At 45.0% G+C, this 25,148-nt stretch overlaps 1 pseudogene; it reads right to left on the bottom strand.

Moving 5' to 3' along the window:
* Positions 1–1,744: 1,744 nt before the first annotated feature.
* On the bottom strand, positions 1,745–25,055 carry LOC119435099 (glucose-6-phosphate isomerase-like; annotated as a pseudogene).
* Between the last annotated feature and the right edge of the window lie 93 nt (positions 25,056–25,148).

Here is a 25,148-nt window from a genome sequence, read left to right as displayed (position 1 = left end):
GCGAGGAGGAGACCACGCGCGCATGCACGCGGTCTCCTCCTTCTCTGGGTTGCTATGGCTACCACGGCTACACACCACAAATTACGGCTGGCTTAAACAGCTTCGCTGTCAAAATGCTGATAAGAGTTCTGCAATGCTTTGCAGAACTCTTACCGAACGAACAGGTGCGTCTTATACACCGGTGTGGCTTATATACATTTTCTTTTTTGGAAAAACTGCCGTTTTAGGGGGGTGCGTCTTAGACCAGAAAATACGGTAGTGTATAGATTAACTCACAATGAAAGCCAGAGTAATTTTTTTTTCAAAACAGAATGTGTTCATTATTGAGGTTAGTTATAAAATTTCTAGTCACTGCGTACTTTGAAATTAGTAGGCACCGTACTTGGACTCAACGCCCTATACTATGGGCATACTGCAGAACGCGCGTATACCCAATGTTCACACACACTCAGATACCATGTCAACAAGCTGTACAACTTGGTCCAATCAACTTAAGTGGCACACTGCTTTGTGTGAGCCATATTGCTGTAAAATGTACATGCTTTGGCGTACCCCGACATGCAGCAGTGTGTACTGCACGGCCATATTTATCTAGTTCAAACCACGACATACCTGTGCTTGCCCAACATAAATTAACTCTGATGAGCCAGTGAGTGTAGATTTTTTTTCGACCCAAACAAACTTGCGTGCCTGTGCCCTCGAATCATGGGATGCGCGGTGCAAGGATGCGCAGCGAAGCACGTCAACCGCTACATGCATTGTTCCATAGGAGTGGTATATCAAATTCCACTAAGCTGTGGTAGAACCTATGTTGGGCAAACTGGCCACTGCATCAATGACCAAATGATCCCATGCAAACAGTTTAAAGAAGGATTTGAGTGTGCATCTTTCAGCGCCTTGCCTATCTTGCCTCTGAACCACGGTTTTCTGATGTGAGGATGCTGGGTAAAAGCAAATAAAACTGCGCAGGAACTGTTAGAAGCTTTTCATATCTGAATCAATGGTCAAGAATGTGTCAGCCAAACCTCAATTTCTTTATATGATGTCGAAATGTGATTGATAAAGTCTTGCGGTTGATGGAGTGTTCTGCGCTTTGCCACCCCTGTTACCGCAGGTTTGCACTGTACATATATGTAGCATGGTTGGCATCGGAATAAACAGTCGTGAGTGTAGCGCTTTTCTTTCTGTCTGCTCATTCCTTTCCCTGGTTTTTTCCTTTTCCGAATTTTTGCGGTACAATATCACCACTCGCCCAAGAACAAGTTAACTTTCAACATCAAATACCAAGCTTCACATGAGGTCCTGGTTCGTGATAATGTAAAACTACGCCCACTGTTCTTTTTCCAAATCCACCACTAACCCACAATGAAGGCCTAATGGTGGATTTGGAATACAGAATGGAATTGCTTTACATTATCACGAGCCTGGTTAGGCCCACCAAATGTTGAGGCAAGGTCTCCAGACAGCAATTCAACCTCACGGGATGAGGCCAAGTAAGGTCCTCAATTTTGATTGGAGGTTGATGTGAGGTTCAGCCTTGTGTCATCTTCCCCACCTTTGGTCTCAAGCAATACAAGCATTTAGCTCGCTACCTAAAGCATACTCTTGTAGTGCCCACAACTATATGGTCACCAACGAGAGAGAAAGCACAAGTTGGTACATTGTGCATTCCACTAAAGATCAATTGCAGTCCAATCTTTGTCTCACTCCCTGATCTACTCCATTAATTTATCCAAGACAGGTTGACTAACATGACATTTATTTTCTTTAGGTACACCACAGGAGTACAACACACACACACCTATGAATTCCAACAATTACTAAAGAAAACTACAGAGAGAATGCAGCAGAATATAGGCTACAACTTAGGCATATATATTCCTGTCTCTATTTGCCTGCATCAGATCTATTGCAAAAGATATCGGTTAAATAGAAACAAATGGAACATGCTGAGCAATCACTTTATTGAAGTAATGCAGCTACTCGCTATTGGAGCAGTATAACTCAAGCAACATGCTCTCTGAATATCTTACTAACATATTCTTCTTTCTTCATTATAATGTCTAAAAGTTTCCCCAATACATCGATTTCTTTGATAGATGTTTGCTAGAATACTCAGGAAGATTTTTTCAGTGCAAGCTTCATTGACATGCCTTTCACAGGTTTCAGATCACTTTTTATTGAAAATTAAGTTAGATGCTGCTCAGCTGAAAATGTTTCTTTAAATAATTAAGTATATTAATACCACCAAGCCACCAAAGAGCTACTGGTTGAATGACTTAATGAAGTTGATCAAGCCATTTGTCGATGAATCATGAGTGGACACTTCATTCTTGCCTTTTAGCTCTGGCTGGATGGCTTTGGCCAGTTGCTTCCCGAGTTCAACACTGGAAAACAAGATCACTTAAAATGTTATAATTTTTTAGCAGAAGCAAAACACCATAGTCAATGTTATTTTTGTGTGTGTATGCGTTACTAGTAGAGCATTCTGTGCAAAGAGAGACATACCCCCACTGATCAAAGGAGTTGATGTCCCATGATGCCTTGAGTGAAGAGCTTATGCTCATACATTCTTGCAAATGAAAAATTATCTTTGTACGAATTTTTCAAGGAAGCCAAATACAGTACTACTTGAATTGCTGATGCACTTACCAATCAGCATCCCTAAGTTGAATGGTGTTATCTTGTCAACACAATCGAGTTAGTTGGTCTGTTGCCTTCAAAAACCTTTAAAAGATGGGATACAAAAAAAGTTATGACAAGCCCAGAAGCAGCAGAATCCATACAGCATATACAATGCCTTTGAAGCAGCATCATGTAAAGTTTCATTCATCAATTTATAAAGCTGCCATAGCAAAAGTTGTTGCAGGGTGAAGAGTACATGCACTGCACCAGTGGGTGTGGTAAGTTTTCCTCCTGTGTGCTATTGCACATAATGCCAGCTTTATGTTCACACCACTGAAATTTATCAAACAGGCAAAAAAAAAAAAAAAACCTAAAGATTACCTCCGCAAGTGGTGGTCATGGCATTTTCCTTCAATGGTTTTGTTCATCTTGCATGTCTTTGTAATGCAAGTTAACACCTTAATATGGTGCAGTAACTGTCCCACACCACTGAATGCTGCTACCAGATTGCCAGAGTTAAGCAAAAGCTAAAGTTACTGAACACAAAGTTTTTCCATGTGAAAACACGCTCTAAATATACCCTCTGCCCTTTTATACAGCAAAATTCATTAGCAATTACAACATACACACTCTCAGTTTTGCATAGACTCCTTTCACTTTTTTGGCAAACTTACCTTGTGTGGAAGAATTTTTTCAAGTACATCTTTACTCATTCCAGCTTTTTCCAACTCGGCTTTCGCTTCTTCTTTGTCTTCCCTTTCATGAGAGCCTCTGGCTGAGCAAGGAAGTTAGCCAACAAAATCTAAAAAAAAAAAAAAGAGACATGTCAGAATAATGGCATTCACTGTTTCTTCAAGGTACTGTCAAGGTGTTGGCATGTGCACCCATGAGTGAAAGGATGTGGACCACAGGTTCCTGAAATGAATATAAACTGTGGAACTTATATGAGAAGCGTAGCCTAAACTTAGCTGTGGAAACACCACAATGCATAGAAATTTCACTGTGCATAGCTATTCTGTGACTGTATTCACCTATTTCGTGGAATTCAAAGTCCACATAACTTTGCTCATAAAGGTACAGCACACAGCAATACTTGCCTCATGATGAGTGCCGTGACTGATTGGGTTGTGAGTTTTGACCGGTGCGATGAAGTCACAGGGAATCAGGCGAGTGCCTACAAAAAGAAGGAACTAATTTTGCAACGACTAAGGTCCTAATAAATGTGCAAAGCAGTTATGCTCTATACTGCAGAATATTTGACCTAAGCCGGAATACATAGTGCAAAGCAAAAAGATTGCCTGAAGTCATAATAAAGATGCAAGTACTAGGATTAGGTGGCATGATGAGTTTAAGAAATTTACAGGCACAGGATGGAGTGGGCTGAAAAGGAAGGGGTAATCCGAGATCAGTAGAAGAGGTCCTGCAGTAGCAAAGACGTGGATGATGATGATGACTGTGCCAGACTCCAATGCACAGGTACCTTCTGAAATGCAGTGTTCTTGACAATGAATATACATCTGGTGTTTCAATGAAGACCAAGTAACTCTTAAAAAATAGCAATACAGATAAAGCGAATTTAATGCAATGAGGTGTAATGGCAGGAAGATGAGGGCGTGAAATCCAGGTGCATGACAAGAACTAGTATAGCTGTATAAAGAAATTGCAAAATTCAACAGCACAAGGAAAGAGTGAAAACTGTGGTTGTACAATGAGGATGCAAAATCTGAGTGCATAATGAAATCACAAAAACCGCTTACACAATGAGAGCACAAGATCTGATTTATGTTAAGAGATAGGGTGCACAATGAGGCATTAACTTCATGTGAAGTTAGAGATTTAGACACATTTTAGCTTGATGCTGTTTGAGCACCTCCAACACTCAACATTTATGTTCAGCTTCTGCATTCTAACACCATCATTTAGCAGTGACCAGTGGCATAGCCAGAAATTTTGTTCGGGGGGCTCAGGTTGCAGCCCCGCCTCCTCCTTATAGAATTTGTTGAGGGATATCAAATGCATGAATAATAACTGCATTGCCAATGTCATTGTATATTAGATGCTGCAAACGAATTATTGAACGCTATGCACTGCCAAGTAAAATATGTATTTTTTCATAAAGAATAATTGTATGCCCCTAAAATTGTGGCAGAAATAACTGATATCAATTCTTCCGCGTTTTTTTTTTTTTTTTCTATTTAATAAGTAAGAAATATCACATGAACTTTAGAACTATATCAGTTCGAAACCAGCAAAGCAGTGCATTCAGCTGATATGAAAAACGTAAAGGCCATGAAATCAATAAATTGAGGACGAATTTTTGATGAATCTTTGTCATTCAAGAACCTTGTTTACATTTTTATACATATGCAACGGCCAGGAAAAACCTCACTGACGCTGTCCCTCGTTGCAATAGATTGCGCAGGAGCAGCTGTAACCGGTCGTGTATTGTAATTACACCGAGATTATACTCGCAACAGTGAGTACAAATAAAAAGTAGGAGTTCTGCAAATATACATTAGAAATGCGAAGATACAACTCGCTAAAGGGCAAAAAAGAGTCGCCGGAAACAAAGTTCACTGCTTGTATACACAAAACCTTGCCACAAGATATTTAAATATACGTCTAAGTCTCCAATAAAACTACGTATTAAGCAAACGTCACTGTATATAATGCGTCAAACAAGACAATAAACATGTAGCACAGTCACCGATAGTAAACTTTGCGCACAGAAAGACAGATGATTCAGGCAAGAACGAAACTATGATCGCAGAAATTGTGATATGTACTCGGGCCATGCGGCGGTCGCGCGACAGTGCCATATGGGTAGAATATAGAGGAATAATGGAGAAATCAGTACGAAAATGTGTAACTTAACTGCCTGCATAGCGCCAACAATTATTCTGCACCCAGAATTAAAGGAGGGTATTGCTTCGTTTCAAAAAAGAAATAAAAGCAGGTAGCTAAAAAGGAAGAAAAGGACAAACGAAGCCACAGATGCAAGTTGCCACAGAGGCAAGTTGAACTACCCAATATCAGAGTGTGTTTTTGGCAAACGCCGCGGGGCCGGGCTTTCAATGAGCAAGGTCGGTCAAAATTGGTTATTGATGTCCTCATAATTTTCGTATTCGCATGATAATTTTGATCATGATGCTAACTGCTAAATAAACGGCGAAAATTTCTGCGGTTTTAAAAGCTAATGAACAGTCATAGGTTTTCATAATTAAAGCTTATGGACCTGAAGGACACAGCTTTTTACTTGCATTGATTTTTGCTGCTTTGATATCTAAAAGACAACCTTCTCTCGGCGGGGAAGTTGAGCGAAGCGGTCAATGACTTCGGAAACGTTGATGCCTACGTCTCTGTGGGTGTATAGAAGCGCCAGCCTAACCATGCGTTCCACAGACTTGTAGAGCGTAAGTAGTTTGTTAGTAAACTCTTGTTAAAAATATTCCTCTGCACTGGCTGTGGTCACTGGAAGCGTGACTAGAATCTGCGCACCCATTTACACATTTACATAGAACCTGCAGTGGCAATGAGAGATGGGCATCTATTCCGGTGCTAAAACCTAAAACACTCCCTCGATGTCGTTGGCATGCTTGTTTAGGTACCTTGCACAAACAGTAAGCTGTTCGATTCCAGCGATGTCGTCGTTTCGTTAGGAAGTATGGAGAAGCAGCCTGCTTTTGCATCTAGGCTTTCTTTGATAATTTCACCACAAATTTCTATAAAAAATTAAATTATGGGGTTTTACGTGCCAAAACCAGTTCTGATTATGAAGCACGCCGTAGTGGGGGACTCCGGAAATTTGGACCACCTGGGGTTCTTTAACGTGCACCTAAATCTAAGTACATGGACAAATTTCTATAATTTGGTTTTGCGCATCTGGGCTTAAATACGAGGCATTACTGGGGCAACTTTCCAAATGGTTCTTCAGATATGTATCTCCACAATCAGCCACATGTGAAGAAGCGCTCTGAAATACCTGCATTTGCAGCGGGGGCTATGCTTAAATCCATAGGGCCACTGTCCCTGTGGCCACGGAGAGCCAGACCTTGTCGCCCGCAAAAAAAAAAAAAATTCCTCAATAATAGGCCGTTTACTTTCTTCTGTTTTCTCATATTTTACTTTGCCTGCCCTGGTCCAGCTGATCGATCACATTGGGCACGCTTCCTGAAAATGTTTGGAGAAAATTATCAGCTGCTAGCTGACAGTCACGGTGATATTTAGTATTTTCGTGTGTGTGGAAGATTGCGAGCGCGTGCTTCCATTTCTGGAACGGCTTGGACACGAGGGCTCCAGTGCGCGCATGTTGGCCCAAGTTAATAAAACATTAACCCCATAAAGTTCCAGAATTGAAAATCTAAAGCACGTCTTTGGAAATGTCAGTGCACCTTTCGCGTCAAAAGTTTATGAGAACTTTATACCCATAAAGTTTCGCAATTGAAATCCATGCGCTCCGTAGATTCCGCGGCCGCTGCGAGATGCCGCAACGCGCCCGCTCGCTATCGAAAAGCCCTTGAAAGTTTGTGCTTGGATGGGGCTCCATGTGTACGTGACTCCAGGTGCAAGGGCGTTGCCACGAAACCCAGCCCGAATACGCAACGTTCGTGCCAAATGTCTTTTTGAGCGTAAAAAAGACATTGTAGACAAAATCCAGAATGATTCCCGGCATCGGTGGTAGTTATGGTCAGCGGTGCATGCCAGCACGAAAACATTTCTGGAGGGGCTGAAGCCCATCAGCCCCCCCCCCCCCCCCCCGGCTACGCCCTGGCAGTGACAGCGTTTTCCTCTTATGATCCATCCTGGAATGAGGTGTACAATCCATCACTTCAGCGGAAGTGCCGCGGTGCAGTGGTAAGAATCGGAATACCTACATTGCAAAGGAAAATATATTTTCCCATGTAGTTAAATTCAGTTAACTATAATTTGAATTCATTTAAAAGGGCCCTGAACCACTTTTTATCTAAGTGGAGAAATCCATCTGAAGTTAAAATACGCTATTTCAGAAATAATTTTCCGCAAAAAACTTCAATGCATTCAGCAGAAGCAGAGTTATTGGCACTCAAACACAGCGTTCGCGGTGCATCCACTCCTTCAATGATTTGTATTGCAAAGGCTATGAGGGAGCGGGGCATGCCCACAACGCTCCGTCTACTGAACGTCATCATGGCACACAGTTCAAATTTGATTTTGGATGCTAACGTAGATGCCACTACTTCCAATTTTGGCGCCTACGACGCGCTAAATGTAAGCCGAACGTGGATGTCCTCAGCGAGCCGCAGTACCTTGTGGCGGCCGCAGGGTACTGCAGCTCAATTGTAACGCAAGTTTTTTTCCAGACTTTTGCTACCTGAAGTTGATCCTCGCGTTACAATCGAATACCGAAATTCAAGTTGTCTAAAAAAGTTCAATGATGCACCCAATTCTAATCAACAAGTGAACAAGCAAACGCAACATCTCCATCTTGCGAAAGGCCGTAGGAGAATGGGAGGGTGGGGAGAGAGGCAACGTCTAGCCGCGGCACCAAATGCTTATCTCGTGACAGGGCGCAAGGGGAACTGGCGACTCAATAACCCACGCGAAAGGTGGAAAGCAGGAAGGCAGCGCGGGAGACGGGGTGCGGCTTCTACTCTGCGTACTTGTACTTTGCGCGGCTGCGGGCTAGCGTTTTGACAGTGGTTGTCTGCGGTCATCGAGTGTGATCTATCCATGTATTTCAGTTAGTAAGCGAATGTGTCCAAGTTTATGCAGCCAATAAAGCTACTATCCTTACTCCGTATAGCTCTCTACTAATTTGCTATCGCAATTGATGTTTTGCCTTTCGGGCGAAACTGCGACTTTTTCATGCATCCGATGGTCTCACGTTACTTCAGTGGTTTTCTTTTTCTTTTTTTTTCCTGCTGGACGCAACCTATAAGTCACCCCTCGCGTTACTTTCGCGGTTTTATTTTTCTTGATGGATGCAATGAAAAGTCGCCCCTCGCGTTACAATCGAGTAAATACAATACCTACGCTACGTAGCAGACCACAGCTACATGCATCTATAATGCATATGCACAGCGCTTGCTTCATGCACGACAGGGTTTGAGTGCATGCTCGCGCTCATATGCTCCAGTCTGACCACGCTACGTGGTGCAGACCAGCTTTGTCCTTCACCAGCTTGACCAACGAATAGTAGCCACATCCAACTTGTGCACATTGAAGCGCTATCAATAGTCTGCCAAGGCATCTAACCAGGAGAGGCCAGGAGTGAGCACGCGGTGGCAAGCAAGCATGCGTGTGGTCTGACGTTAACTTCCGCGTGGTTCGATGCTAGTTGAGCGTTCGAAACTAGACGAAATTAGCGAGACCCAATGACTTCAACACCGATAAGCAGGGAGGCCAAAGTTTAATTCCTACACAGGCAGCCGTGGTCGAGTGTGAGCAGATGATAGTAGGCTTCTTGCGAAAGTACACAATTATTATAGAAAATCGAAAGCAAATTTTTGCTTACTTCAACGTCTTCATTAAACTTCGTCAATAAATATACACAGTAACAGCAGGAAGAAGGACAGTGACCCAAACATCCTTCTTCATTGATTGGCCAATATCAGCCATGCATGGGAATCTGCTACAGTCGAATCTCGATAATTCGAACTCGAAGGGGCTCGAAAATTTGTTAGAATTAAAGGAAGGCCATATTTTTGAAGTATTCGAGCACCATAGCATGATGCACGAACGGTGCGAGTCGTGAACTATCGCGGCGCGCAAGCGCATAAAGAGCGCAACTGCCCACGCCGGCCAACGCTCGGTTCCAGATAACGGCAGATAAAGAAACTTAGGGGAGCGGACGGCGCCGGCATGGCGGGCACGCGCGGACACTGTGGAATGTGAGGGAGGAGGGTGGGAGGGAAGCGGATTTGGCCTCGGCAGCTCCGCCGCTTCGGTGGGAGTGGCTGCGGTGGCTCCCCTCGCCCTCTCTCCCAACTCCCTCACAGCTCCCTCACCTTCGACGGGCTCCGTGCGCGCCCGCCTCCGCCGCCGTGCCGGTGCCGCCCCGGCGCCAGCATAGCCCGCTCCCTGAAGTTTCGTTTTCTGCCGTTATCAGGAAGCGAGCGTTTGCCGGACTGGGTCGCCCTCTCTCCCAACTCCCGCGCAGCTCCCTCACCTTCGACGGTCTCCCGCGCGCCCTCCCCGCCGCCCCCGTGCCAGCGCCAGCATAGCCCACTCCCTGAAGTTTCGTTTTCTGCCGCTATCGGGAAGCGAGCGTTTGCCGGACTGGGGCCTCCGCCGCTGCATTAAGGGGTCTGTCCAAAGCTTTTGCACTATGGCAGTGTCGGAGCAATGCCAGTCGGAGGCGCCGCTGCATAATTTGGCACGCTGCTGAGAGCAGTGTCGGTCCGCGGTATGTTCAAATTAACCGTCGTAAATGCTTTTGCGTTCGAATTACCGAGCGTTTTCGCCCATTGAAATACACATAACTTTGACGGGACCACAGCGTCAGTTCGAATAAACCTGCAGTTCGAATTAGGCGTGTTCGAATTAACGAGATTCGACTGTACTGTATTATTAACTAAAGCGTCCAGAAAAGAGTGAGAAGCAGGCTTCTGTTGAAAAGAAAACGTTTGAGAGAAAGGTGACTCTGCGCTCCGCTTGCGAGCTCCACGTGCTGTGCACAACTGCAAAATTTGGCTGAGAAGTTCACAGCAGCATACTCTACCCGCAGACTGTTCTTTCACCAAACCCAAGGGTTGGTTCAGGACTCCTTTGAGAAAAGAGTGACACGCAGAAGTTATGCAAAGTTATTTCCTTACCTTAATTTAAGGAGCTGGAAATGTTTTAATGGTGCTAAACATGTTAGATGAAGCTCTGAGATGTTCCAATATGCTTATACATGTTTTCTGTGCATAAAGGTGCTGAAATGGTACATCTTGTATAACATCCTTGTGTTTCGCACAAACAAAGGTACACATGATTGCTCTGCCAATAAAATTCTGCAGTAATCTCTGATCAGTTCTAATTTTACATATGAAAATTTAATTATCTGCTTTAGGGCACACATTATAACTGCAGAAGTACAACCAGTCAATGCTCAAGGTATGTCCACTTTGTAGGAATTCCAAAACTGCCACCACTTTCGAGATATTTGTCCTCAAGCTCCACCACAAAATACATTGGCATTCCACATATACCACAGTGCATAAAGAAAGAAGCCTTGGTGAGAAAATAAGTGGAACGTTTACACGTTTTGCCAGAAGTTTGCAACGTAGTATATCTCAAAACTGGCGCCAGTTTTCAGATACCTAACTGGGCATGCCTTGAGCGCCAACCTTAAGTAGCATGATCACTAAAGTGATTAATTTAGAATGTAATGAATACTGAGTGATTAATCTGCTTACACATTACGGTAGGCTTGACCCACAGAACTAGTGTGTAATGTGTTACCGACGAAATGACATCCTTATTTGTGCTGCACTGTACTGGAAATCTCTGGTACTGGAATAACTGGAAAAATCTGGCATGCATGTTGTTTCTTCCTCAGTTCTTCCGATAAGTGCTTTGAGGGATAAAAATTGTGCTGTCTAATGTCACAAAGCTGCACAGTAAACTGTGTGAGACGCTGTAGTACTTCACAGCTGGGGGTAGCTCTGGATTAATTTTGACCAGCTGGGGTTCTGTAATGTGCTTCCAAAGCATAGTACAGAAGTGTTTTGCATTCAACTGCCATTTGAATATGGCTGCTGGGGCCGGAAATCAAACTCTTGACATCATGCTGAGTAGCAGAAGCTTTGAGAAATGTCTAAAGCAACATTCTTCCAACTTCTAGAGAATGCTCTTACAAGTTCTAAGCAAGAAACACGAGACCACTTTCAAGGATTGTAAATTATGAAATGTCATAATGCAGCGTCATGGCTACATGACATCGTGCTGAGTAGCAGAAGCTTTGAGAGATATCTAAAGCAACGTTGGTACAACTTCTAGAGAATGTTCATGCAAATTATGAACAAGAAACATAGGATGCCACTTTCAAGGTTTGTATAGTATTATGAAATGTTACTAATCCAATGCCACGTCTACATCATTTTATATGCACCTTGCAGTGCTGTGGGCACACACTTCAGCTGAGGAACAAATGGGCATTTGAATGGTTAAATATTGCACCTGAAGATGCATACTGTGTTGCTCAAGCACACCTGTTGCAAAGCATGGCAGTGCAGGACAGTACCATTCAGCAAACACCGTTGCTTAGGGCTATGCATGTATTTAGATATTTTGGCAGAGTTCAGAATAAGTTGATCCAGCATAAACACAAGCAAATCTGAAGTACAGTCACACATGCTGCTGCTATTTGGCGAGTTTACTTTGTCCCTTTAAGTACATAGGTTCAAATGTCGAACACACAGAGCTTAAAGAAGCAGTTTTCAGGCAAATGTATGCAATAAATGAAAACACTATTACATAGCGCTGCATTTACAGGCTGTTGCATCTACACAGATGCTGAACTTTCCTTGATAATACACTGTAGACCGCTTATAACGTAAGCCGCCGGAGTCGCGAATATCCGCACTATAAGCGGTACCGCACTATAACCAAAGCAACAATTTTCAAGGCCCGCACATATGCAAAACATGTGCACCGAGCCGCTACGTGTATGCGACAGTCGATGAATGCGGCTAGAACGTTTGCATTCAATTTACAGTCGAATCTCGTCAATTCGAACCAAATCACGCGGCGGCGCCTCCGACCGGCATTGCTCCAGCACCGCCATAGAGTAAAAGCTTAGGGGAGACCCCTCAATGTCTCGCGCGAACAAACCAAAACGAAAAAAAAAAAATGTGGCGGACATTTCACCCTCTCTCAAATGGCAAGGTCGCCGATTCTGCGTTGCGCCGGAACATGCGTGTACGCTGACATCTCAGCCACGCTACCGTAGCCAGCGTAGAAAATGGCAGTGAACCCTTCTTTCTCCTTATGCTTCCTCTACTTTCTAGTCACGTGTTGACCTTGCAGGCTGCGGCTACGGCGCAAAGGGAAGCAGCGGCGCTGTCCCAGGCCGGCCAACAAAACTACCCACGCCGGCAAACGCCCGCTTCCTGATAACGGCAGAAAACTAAACTTCGGGGACCTGGCGCCAGGCCGGCGGTAGCCACGCCTGCACGGCGGCGGGCGCGCACGGTGACAGTTGAAAGTGGGAGAGCTACGAGGGAGGGCGAGGGGAGCCACCGAAGCGGCAGAGTTGCCGAGGCGAAATCCACTTCCCTGCCGCCCTCCTCCCTCACATTCCAAATTCTTCAGGGCGCCCTTCGCCATGCCGTGCCGGCGCCGCCCGCTTGCTCGCTGAAGTTTCGTTTACTGCCGTTACCGTGAAGCGAGCGTTGGCCGTTTCGTGGCTTTCACTCGCTATGCGCGCCGTGATATTTCACGACTCGCACTTAAGATTCTGGTTACAGCCTCACTGGCTGTTCGTTTGCACCACGTGCCCTTCTCCTCCACTTCGTCTCTTTCTTCCTCGAGCCGCTTGGGGCGCCCGTTTGAGGGGAGCGTTCGCCGTCTCCGCTGACTTCCGTACTCCCAGGCAGCCGCACTGTAACCAGTATTTCGTTTCCCGCAACTGCACTATAAGCGATAGTGTATACATGGAGTGCTATGGGAAAATTAACGGGAGTCTGAAAAGACCGCACTATATTCGGTCCTGCATATAAGCGGTTACGTTATAAGTGGTCTATACTGTACGTATCTTTTCACATTGGTCAAGTGAACGTTCTGAAATTTCTTCATTTTAATTCTTTCATTACTGTGCCTATAGAATCAATCAATTTGATCGACAGTTTTACTGTGCGTTTAAACATTTCCATTGAATGCACCGTACCAACGCCATGTACCGACGGCCGAACCTTAACTACAGTACAGACCACTCATAACGTAACCGCTTAAAGTGCAGGACCGGATATAGTGCAGTCTTTTCAGACTCCCGTTAATTTTTTCCATAGCACTCCATGTATACACATATCTCTTATAGTGCAGTGGCGAGAAACGAAATACCGGTTACAGTGCGGCTGCCGGGAGTACGTAGCCAGCGGAGACGGCGAATGCTCCCCTCAAACGGGTGCCCCAAGAGTGCTCGAGCAAGAAAGAGAGACGAAGTGGAGGATAAGGGCACGTGGTGCGAACGAATAGCGGGGAGGCTGAAACCAGAATCTTGAGTGCGAGTCGTGAAATATCATGGCGCACATAGCAAGCGAGGGCCACAAAACTGCCAACGCCGGCCAACGCTCGCTTCACGATAACGGCAGTAAACGAAACTTCAGGAGCGGGCGGCGCCGGCACAGAACGGCGAAGGGCGCACGCGGAGACCGTGGAATGTGAGGGAGGAGGGCGGCAGGGAAGCGGATTTCGCCTCGGCAACTCCGCCGCTTCGGTGGCTCCCCTGCCCTCCCTCGTAGCTCCTCACTTTCGACTGTCACCGTGCGCGGCCGCCGCCGTGAAGGCGCCGCCGCTCCAGCCGACCCGGCGCCAGCATTTCTGGCGCAATGCAGAATCGGCGACTTTGCCATTTGAGAGAGGGTGAGATTTCCGCCGCGTTTTTTTTTTCTTTCTTTTTTTTTTTTTTTTCGCGCGCGACATGAGGGGTCTCTCCTAAGCTTTTACTCTCTGGCGGTGCCGGAGCAATGCCGGTCGGAGGCACCGCCACGTGATGTCGTTCGATTAACGAGATTCGACTGTAAATTGAATGCAAACGTTCAAGCCGCATTCCTCGACTGTCGCATATGCGTGGTGGCTTGGTGCACATGTTTTGCATATGTGCAGGCCTTGAAAATTTTTGCTTTGGTAATAGTGCGGTACCGCTTATAGTGCGGATATCGCGACTCCGGCGACTTACGTTATAAGCGGTCTACACTGTATTTGTTAGATTTAACCGTTTGTGGCAGATTGGCGAGTCCGGAAAAAAAAAGTTGCAGTATTGCCTGAAAGGTGAAGCATCGATTGCGATAGCAAATTAGTAGACAGCTACACGGTGTAAGGACATTAGTTTTATCGGCCCTATAAACTCGTAAACATTCGTTTACTAACTAAATTAACAAGCATGGTGTCACACGTACACAGACAAACAGAAACACATCTCACTCGATGACCACCCACACTCGCAGTCAAAACACTGGAGTGAGGAAGTGCAGCAGCAGCAGCAGCAGCGAGCGAATTGACCTTCGTGCTGCCTCTCGCTGCAACACGAACTAAGCGGCGAGAACATAGCGCACACAAAGCTATGAGCCCTCGGTGCACCTATAGTCTGATACAACTTTACAAGGCAGCGGCATTTGCCCTTCAAAGGCGGATGCAAACGAACCTCACCAATGGGCGGTCATTCTAGACTTGCATCATGAGCCGGACGGCCGGTGACCCCGCCGGCGGTGAATATGGCAGCCTGCGCTTTGAGCTGGGCCGAGTCGCATCAGTGAGACTATTTCTTTAGTCGCGGAGGCAATCAGCTACCACGCTTCAGTCATCTGGGGGGCCTTTCCTGCCTTCTTAAGTTGTATCGGACTATAGACTCTGTACCCACCGCAGATCACCTTCAAGATAAAGCCCGCACAGCTGACTCTACTCATCGCAGATTGCTTTCAAGATGGGGCTCGCGTGGCCGCTTTCAGCCGCATCATACGCAGCCACTGCCTGAGTAGGAAACCCCTTCACCTCACTGCCTTGCGCGTGGTGGAAGACACCGTGCTTCCCCCGCCTTCCTCCCTTGCACGTGCGAGGTCAAGCCGCCATCCTCGGCTCACCCTCGCATGCTTTATATCGCACCTACAGCATACGGTGCGCGGCTAGGATGTTATCACACTGGACTTTATGCAGAACATCACGGCAACGACTAAAATGTGTGGAGTGTTTATATGTATAATTGCTAGCGCAATAATAAACTAGAGGTATACGTTGAAGCTGGCTTCCAGCACTCCTAGCACTTCCTCAAGAAGGCAACGCAAAATTGGCGCTTTGGTCGACTCAGCAACATAATATTTAAGTGGCAGCTGCAGTAAAAAAAAAAAGAAGCTTTTCTCAGGTAGTCTAATTTTCCAATCCGACGTATAGGCTGTTTTAACCATGTGTCAAACAATGGCAGATGCTCATGAGTGTGTTATTTTGATAGTTGTGTTCCGACTAATATAAAGTGCAACTTTATTTTTCCTGCAGGTTGCTTTTATCCATCAGCGTTTCTACTGTGTATGTACAAATTATTACGAGCAATCCTTTCCATTGTGTGGGGTTTTCACTCACACAAGAGCATGCAGTCGATTTCAGACCAACCTTCAACTGAAGCTTGACTAGCAGTTTAATCTCTTACGTTTTGAACATTGCCTGGGGAAGTGCCCTTATTTATTATTGTACAATATTGTGCAACACTCCACATTAATTTGCAGCACTGTAATGGAACTGAACGAAGCATGTAGAGACTCCAGTGTCAGTTGAACAACACTAGACCTCCTTGCTTGCACAGAAAAGCTGATTGAATGCACCAATCAAGTATGAGGAGGCTTCTGCTCCCTGACCTGACAAGCATTGTTTCGCGAGCCTAATGCCGTCAAAAACGAAATATATGCCTGCTGAAATAAGTAAAAACAAATGCTCCCCGTAGAATAGAAGCTTACTCGTTTTCACATTTGCAAAGCTACGGCTTTCCCACATAGCATCGGGATCACTATGGCTAGTATTGACACCAAAAAGCTTCATAATTTATTTTTGTGATCCGTCTTGCAAAACTTGGGAACTAGGAGCCAGCTGGATATTTCGTACATTTCAGATTTTTTCTGCTCTCAGTACTTATACTAAAAACAGCAAATTATACTTTGAGTCGTGTTCCTTGAGGTGCTTTGAAGTTTCACATAAGAATTCTAAAATGTTTGAGCATTATTACTGTTTTAATTTATTCAAAACACACCAATTATCAGGCCATTTTATCTATCGCACTATATGTTGCGACTACTATGTCTTGAAATAAAACGTTGAAGCATGAAAGCACTGAAAATGAGCACACTTCTAGCAGTAATGAAAGAGTAAATAGGTGCCCTCACCATAACGATTTCATCATGGCTCAGTCCAACAGCACCAAGAGCACAACAGATGCCAATAAGCATTTCATGCAAGTGTGTTTTTTAGTTTCTTAATTACCATAAACTGACACCAGTAGAGTCAGCCTTCAATATTCCTACAATGCGATTTTTCACAAGGCACTTACGTACCCTGATGAATAAGTTGGTAGAAAGCATGCTGCCCATTGGTGCCAGGTTCACCCCAGACAATGGGTCCAGTTGTATATGCTACTCTCTTTCCACTCCGCGTAAGTATTTGCCATTAGACTCCATGTCACCCTGCTGAAAGTAGGCTGCAAATCTGTGCATGTACTGAAAAGAAGATAGATTACATCAGAATCTGGCACAGTAATCTATTCATTAAAAAATTGCAATCCTAATAATCCTATCTAGAAAATGTGCAAGCAAGCATTCAAAGAAATAAGAGAAGTCACTGCTTTATAAAAGATGTGCGAAATACGTATTAAGAATATGACTGCAGGAAAAGCAACAAGAACACCAACAAAATTAAATATTTTTGCTACCACTGCTTGTTTTACTGCCATTTTAAGACTGTTTATTAAAACTGCCTTCAGCTTCAATAACTGACTGAATGTGGCTTCAAGAACAGATGCATGCTCAGTACAGGTGGTGGTAGTTCATGTTGGCCACTGCATCCTAAACAGCAGCATTTAATATTTAACATTAGACTATTATGAGGCTGTCTGTCAGTCTCCCTTTAGTGATCTCCCAGACAGTAACCTAGGTTGTAGAAATCTAGAGGACTAGGATGTCACACATTGAGGGTGGCATGATCATAGAAGTTTCCAGTTTGCAGCCGGTTGCACTTCAGTTGTGCAAGCAAAGTGCTTTTTTGGGGGGGAGGGGGGGGGGGGGGCACAGCAGTTCTTATGGCTGTGCCAAAGTAAATGGGAACAAGGGAATCCATCACGTAGAGCTTGAACTTAATGTCCTACTGCACAGACAACCTAACATGATTTTGCCACCTGGAGCTTTCAGCAATGGCCATCATTGGCTTTCCAGAGTCCTCACAATGCTGGACAAACTCAACTGTCTGGAAAAAGTCTGACCACTGGCAGTGCTTCTTTCTCTTTGCCGCAGATGATGTATCTCTGCCAGAAGCCCAAAAAGAGATTTTCCTACCTTTAAAACAAAGAACTGTCACATTAAAGAAGGTGGCAATCACCAGATAGCGGTGGCTGGCTGAGGCAACTAAGACTACATGCTTCTTCGCAGTGCACTTAGCCAGTGGAGTCGTGGCAGCACCTCGCGGAGGCCGTGGCTGCGTAGCCCACCGCAGCTACCAATAGCAGCCGCGTATGGGAATCCACTTTATTACGAACTAAAGCATCCAGAGAGAGAGTGAGGAGCAGGCTTCTGTTTAAAAGAGAGCGTTTGAAAGAAAGGTGACTTCGCGCTCCACTTGCGATCTCCATGCACTGCATACGACAGCAAAATTTGGCTGAGATGTTCACAGCAGCGAATGCTATCTGTGGACTATGTTATTTTTTCAGGGAACCTTTAAACCAGTGTTGTGCACAGCAGGACCAGCAGTGGAAATGGCAAACCCTTCTCGCTCCTGATTGGCCACCACATTTTCACTGAGCTATTCATGGTTAATGGTCTTGAAAGCAACAAACCAACATTCCAGGCAATGTGTCCTCCCTTTCATCTTTCAAGTCCCATTAGGGCTACAGAACTCCACAGGTGAGCACTAAATTCTATTCCATGACAAGCCATAACATGGCACCTTCTGCTGTTTTTCTCACATAAGCTAATCCTGTTAAAGCTGGTTTTGGGCATGAAGCTTCCTGGGCTCCCCCTCTTCTGCTTAGAGGTCTTAAAGGACTTAAATTAGATCGTAGGGTTACACCTCTGAAACTACACAGTGGGATATAAGGGACACTGCAGTTGACGGCTCCAGATTAATTTCGAAAACCTGGTGTTCTTTAAGATACACCTAAACACAAGCATTTTTGCATTTCACTCCCGTCGAATTCCGGCCGCGGTGGCCGGGAATCAAACCAGCAACCTCATGCTCAGCAGCAGAATGCCATAGCCACTAAGCGACCACAGCAGGTTGCTCAGAGCTTTTACTTGTAGTTTTCTTCCTACACCACTCCTCATTTGGTATGGGTTTACACCAACATATGGCACTGAGGATAGTTGGGCTGCAATATGAAAAACTTGAGGAATAAGCAAAAAGAAGAAAAACCCAGTTGTTCAAATGTTGAATACCTGATCATAAGGCAAAAGGGCATGGCTCTCTGCTCCAAAAAGTTGTGGTACCAGAATCCAAGCACAGCAAGGATGATCGGTATCTGAAAACAGTGGCAAATGATTCCATATCATTAAGTAAAGCCTCCGCTAACCTCATGGCAAATTCTGCAGCCATTGCAGGTATTCAAACTGCGTTCATATTTATGAACAGGAAAAAAAGGAGGGGGGGACTGAGGGTTTCGATTTTTGCAAATCGCATTATGAGCCCAACAGATCATGAAGCCAAGGAAAGCATAGGGGAAATGATTTGTTGTTTTGATCAAAACGGGAAATGATAAAGTAAGGGGAAATTGAAGTGGTAAACAAAACAAGTTGCTACTGGTAGGAGCCAACTCACATCCTCCAGATTATGCATGCAATGGTCTACCATTGAGCTATGGCGACGACTGTCCCCGTCCACATTCTTGGGTATTTATGCATACGTACACAATCTAACCCTGGGAGTGTTAGCCAGTGCCACTCGTGGCCATGGCAGCAGATTCATATTCACGGCCATTCAAAGACATGCAGGCTAGCTTACCTGTATACATACAAGAAAAACCCAAGACAACTACAAAAAAATTTTTTTTCTGAGTTTCTTTTTCTTCTGTATCACGTTTCTTCAACGCATGCAGAACAATTATTTCACACTTTTGAATCAAGCCATTTTATACATGCCTTGAAAAGTTGTGAACAGAGGCATCAGTGTGTCTCCAATTTGAAATCATGGTGCCATGAATGGCAAATGTTTAAGTTTATAGTTTAAATTGATTAAATTGTTGGGTTTCACATCCCGAAACTGCACAGTGGATTATGAGAGACACCGTAGTGGAGGGCTCTGGATTAATTTCGACCACCTGGGCTCTTTAATGTACACCCAATGCACGGCACACAAGCGTTCTTGCTTTCCACCCCCATTGGAAGCTGGCCATTGCAGCCGGGATCAAACATGCTCAGCAGCGCAGTGCCATAGCTACTGAGCTACCCCGGTGGGTAAACGAGTTTAAATGAAAATAAATATGTTCAGATGAGAATTATTTTGAAGGAAGTTTCGATTTCATTTTATTATTTTATTAACTTAGTGGCTTTGAAAAACAAATTTAGACAGCTAGGTCTCACAATCACTTATAAAATGAGCTGGGCTGAGCACATTAATACCATTCGTGCAAAAGTCTCTTGTAAACTCTGGTCACAGCATCGAACTATGGACCAATTTTTGCATAATACACAGTAGAAACAGGCTAAGTATTCCACTTACAATCACGAGACGTGGCAGAAACATGAATGTTTAATTGACGAGTTTCATTGCAAGAAACCTACTAGTTCTCAGTAGCAAATCATTTTGTCCTCTGCGTAGTTACAAAGAGATTTGAGTACCTACATTTTCCTCCACTGGAGCTTTCAGGAAATGTTGGTCCATAAAGTGAGCACCGCCCAGTAGCTTCTCAAAGTTGTCCATACCTGAAGTCAATCACAAATAGATGCCAAAATGTGACATGCACCAGAACAGTGTACCCACACCCTGGCAATACCGAACCAGACTGGTATATAGAGTGCACTGCACTGCTCTCTCAGACAATTTATCAGGTAGTGATCAACAACAAAAACAAAAGATACCCTGTTCCTTAGATGCAACATGTGGCAGTAGACACGCCAGCACCTGACAGCAGAATGTTATAGGCCAGTTATGACAGTGTGCATAAGATACCACATATGCAACAAAGAATGCTGAAATACAAAATGCCAGTACGTAGATTCTTCGAGTGCTGATAAATTGAGCTTTTATATTTAACACGTTCAGCGGTGTCGGTCACCAGTGGGTCACAGCAGTTATTCCCACTGTGCACCTATGCAGGGCTTTCCGGCAGTGCAGAAGCGAGATCTTTGCTAGAAATCGACAAAAAGAAAAACATTCTTGTTTCCGGTCTGACGCATCATGGCACCATCTGTCTGCACCTTGATGAAGTTTCAAAGAAGCACAGCTCCCTGGTGACTCACTAGTGGGTCACGACGCATCAGAGAAATATGACAAGAGACCCACAAGTGGGTCCTCTCGTACAGGAATCAAGACTTCAAAAAGTGCTGCCGCAGTGAATGAATTACAAAAACTAAACAAAGTTTAATGAATTTAACTCGCAAAAATATTTTTTATCGCCACACCTTCCCCACTCCAAGTAGCACAGCCTACTTTCAAATTTGTTCTTGGCAGCTTAAACGTACATGCATCACACTCCAAACACAAGTAGTTTAGTTGCTGCTCATTGTGGCAGTGAAGGATCATGTAAGCACTTATGCTCACAAGGGCAAGTCAATTCATACTGCTTCAAATATATTAATACAAACTAGAAAGTATGAATGGGACACAGACATATAGTGCCCATGAATGGGTCCTTCTTTCATTCCTGCCTAGTTCATGCTATATTTCAACCACGGTGTAAGAAATATGCTTTAGGTGTTGACACTCTCCAACAGCGTGACCAGATAATGTTCGGTGCAAAACCGGCGGACGCGCCAGTGGGACAAGCGTTATTGAGACACCAGCATGCAATGGCCTAGGTTGCCTAGGTTACGAGCCGGCTCAGCCCCATCGGCCCCTGAGCCGCAGTGCCCCCTCGCAGCTGCGGCCAGTGCATGTGCTACAGTTACACCGTGCCTGTAGCAAATGCGCGAGCCACAGCTGCACGGGGGGGGGGGCGCTACGGCTCTGGGGCCGATGGGCCGTAGCTATCAACAAACACTATCTGTGCGCGCTTCTCCGCCATGGCAGGCGTCGAGTGTCAACACCTAAAGCATATTTCTTGCACCGTGATTTCAACAAAGGAAACCATGCAAGCATTGCTTTGTGTGGTTGCCTGTTCATTGGACTGCTGAAATGTTCACAAAGCTTTTCAGTAAAAAAATAAAATCTAGCCAGACTGAAGTACAGTATAGACCACTTATAACATAACCGCTTATAGTGCAGGACCGGATATAGTGCGGTCTTTTCAGACTCCCGTTAATTTTCCCATAGCACTCCATGCATACACTTATCGCTTATAGTGAAGTTGCGGGAAACGAAATACCGGTTACAGTGCGGCTGCCTGGGAGTACGGAAGCCAGTGGAGACGGCGAATGCTCCTCTCAAACGGGCGCCCCAAGGAGTGCTCGAGCAAGAAAGAGAGACGAAGTGGAGGATAAGGGCATGTGGTGCGAACGAATAGCCAGGGAGGCTGAAACCAGAATCTTGAGTGCGAGTCGTGAAATATCACGGCGCACATAGCAAGCGAGGGCCACAAAACTGCCAACGCCGGCCAACGCTCGCTTCACAATAACGGCAGTAAACGAAACTTCAGGGAGCGGGCGGCGCCGGCACGGCACGGCAAAGGGCGCACGCGGAAACCGTGGAATGTGAGGGAAGAGGGCGGCAGGGAAGCGGATTTCGCCTCGGCAACTCCGCCACTTCGGTGGCTCCCCTCCGCCTTCCCTCGTAGCTCGCTCACTTTCGACTGTCACCGTGCGCGCCCGCTGCCGTGCAGGCGCCGCTGCTTCAGCCGGCCGGCGCCAGCTCCCCGAAGTTTCGTTTTCTGCCGTTATCAGAAAGCGGGCATTTGCCGGTGGGCAGTTTCGTTGGCCGGCCTGGGACAGCGCCGCTGCTTCCCTCTGTGCCGTAGCCGCAGCGTGCAAGGTCAACACATGACTAGAAAGTAGAGGAAGCACAAAGGAGAAAGAAGGGTTCACTGCCATTTTCTACGCCTGGCTACGGTAGCGTGGCTGAGAGTCGGCACGTACACGCATGTTCCGGCGCAACGCAGAATGGGCGACCTTGCCATTTGAGAGAGGATGAAATTTCCGCCGCATTTTTTTTCTTTCGTGCCGGAGCAATGCTGGTCAGAGGCGCCGCCGCGTGATTTGGTTCGAATTAACGAGATTCGACTGTAAATTGAAACGTTCTAGCCGCATTCCTGGACTGTCGCATACGCGTGGCAGCTCGGTGCACATGTTTTGCATATGTGCGGGCCTTGAAAATTGTTGCTTTGATTATAGTGCGGTACTGCTTATAGTGCGGATATTCGAGACTCTGGCGACTTACGTTATAAGCGGTCTACACTGTATTCTGCAGCATGTGCACACTGTTTGAACATGTATGTTCTGCAGTGCGTGCGGTACCCATTTGATGCTGGCAGAGTGCAGATAGTTCAAGTGGTATGCAATGATGGTAGAGATCTTGCTTTCCTCCAGCATTTGGCATGGTTTGATTCATTACATCAACAAACTTTAAGAATAAAGCCGACAGATCCCACGCCCTGTGGGAATCGATGTTATGCGAATCATAGTGCGGGGAGGAGCCTACTAAGTTAACGAACCGACCATGAGAGCACCAAGACGTAGGCGGCTATTTCATGACCTACATGACACGCACGTCATGACATTCATGTCACGAGTCCTCAAGAGTCCCCTTAGTTACACCTAAGAGACCTTAAGGCGAAAGCCTTAATGTGTTCGACCGTCAACCTTTAGCATTTTCCTTCCCTTAATACCACATCCTAACCCATTCCATTGGTTTTTTAGTGTTATTCTTTTTGAGTCATTGTCATTTTTCTTCAGTCATGGTCATGACTATGACTTCTACCATTATCCTTTAGTGTTTCCTTCACTTAGTACCCACGACAGAACCCATTGCAGTGGTTTTTGAGTGTTAATATTTTTTCGCTGTCATTGTCATTTTTTCTGAGCCATGCTCATGACTGACTTCTACCAGCATACTTTAGTGTTTCGTTCACTTAGTGCCCACGTCCGACGCCATTACAGTGGTTTTTGAGAGTTACTCTTTTTTCGGTGAGTCATCGTCATTTATGCTGAGTCATGCTCATGACTATGATTTCTACCATCATCCTTAGTGTTTCCTTCCCTTAGTGCTCACGTCCGAACCCATTCCAGTGGTTGAGTGTTAATATTTTTTCGCTGGGTCATTGTCATGACCGACATGACACGCATGTCATGACATTTATGACCTATCACTTATGTTAGTCATGCACTCCTGTCAAACTATGCCAATTTTGGTAGCTACCAAGTTAACGAAACTACCATGAGAGCACAAAGAAGTAGGCGGCTAGATAGATAGATACTGTCAAAGTAGCAAATGTTCGCCAAGAAATGCTTCGCATTTAAAAGGTACATAGGCATACTTTACATATGGGCGTTTCTTTTGAGCTCAGAGTGAAAAGAGCATTTTAAATTGCCGAGTTCATTATGAGCTTGCCAACAAAACTCTTGCAATTGCACAACCTCCAACAATGAACAATAAAGTCACAACTATGCATTTCTGTAGTTTACATGTTTACTACCACATCCTGTACACTGTCGTACATACAAAAGAAAAACACAACATGCTAATGCACGCCTAAGACCACTCATTTTTCTGCACTCCTAATACTAGATTCACAGCAGGTAAGTGTAGGTGCAAGCTCAATTTAGAAGTAGCCTGATTACTTTATTTTACAACGAAATGATAAACCTTAAGCCTTTTCACATTAGGAAGCAAGACCCTCATCCCAAGGCATCTTTCATAATTGCACGCAAATGGCTGCTCTAGATTACCTTGTTCACTGCATTTCTAGTAATTTCACTGCCTTACTGTACAACTGGTGCACATTCGCTCTCACTTGAGTGTTCTGACATGTTTTGTTGAATAATATGTCAGGTGGAAGTAACACATTGCTCTGTTTTCTATAATTCACATGGTCCTATTCTTCTGCCTCGAGTAACCATAACTAAACTCATTTCTCAGCCTCTTCCCCTTCATGCAAGTGACTCAACTCTTAATTGCCCACTTTGATGCTGCACACATACATGTGCATAAAAGCTAATCTTTTGATGTGCACATATTCTTACCAACAAAAAGAGCAATGGAGAGTCCAATAGCTGACCAGAGTGAATATCGGCCGCCAACCCACTGAAACAGTAAAAAAAAAAAAAATGCCTTGAATTTCAACACAGAGAAAGCAATATATGCACACTAGTACTTACATCCCAAAACTCAAACATATTCTTCTCATCAATACCAAACTCCCTAACTTTTGGAGCGTTTGTTGAAAGTGCCACAAAGTGTTTTGCCACATCAGCTGGCTGAAATGACAATCATTGTGCAAATTAAAAACTATCTGCAACATAAGGCAACATTCAAACAGTTCATACAACAGAACTATGAGATGATGTGCT

Source organism: Dermacentor silvarum, unplaced genomic scaffold, assembly GCF_013339745.2.
Source record: "Dermacentor silvarum isolate Dsil-2018 unplaced genomic scaffold, BIME_Dsil_1.4 Seq446, whole genome shotgun sequence".
NCBI classification, from domain to species: Eukaryota; Metazoa; Arthropoda; class Arachnida; order Ixodida; family Ixodidae; genus Dermacentor; species Dermacentor silvarum.
This window is presented reverse-complemented; position numbering and strand designations above follow the sequence as displayed.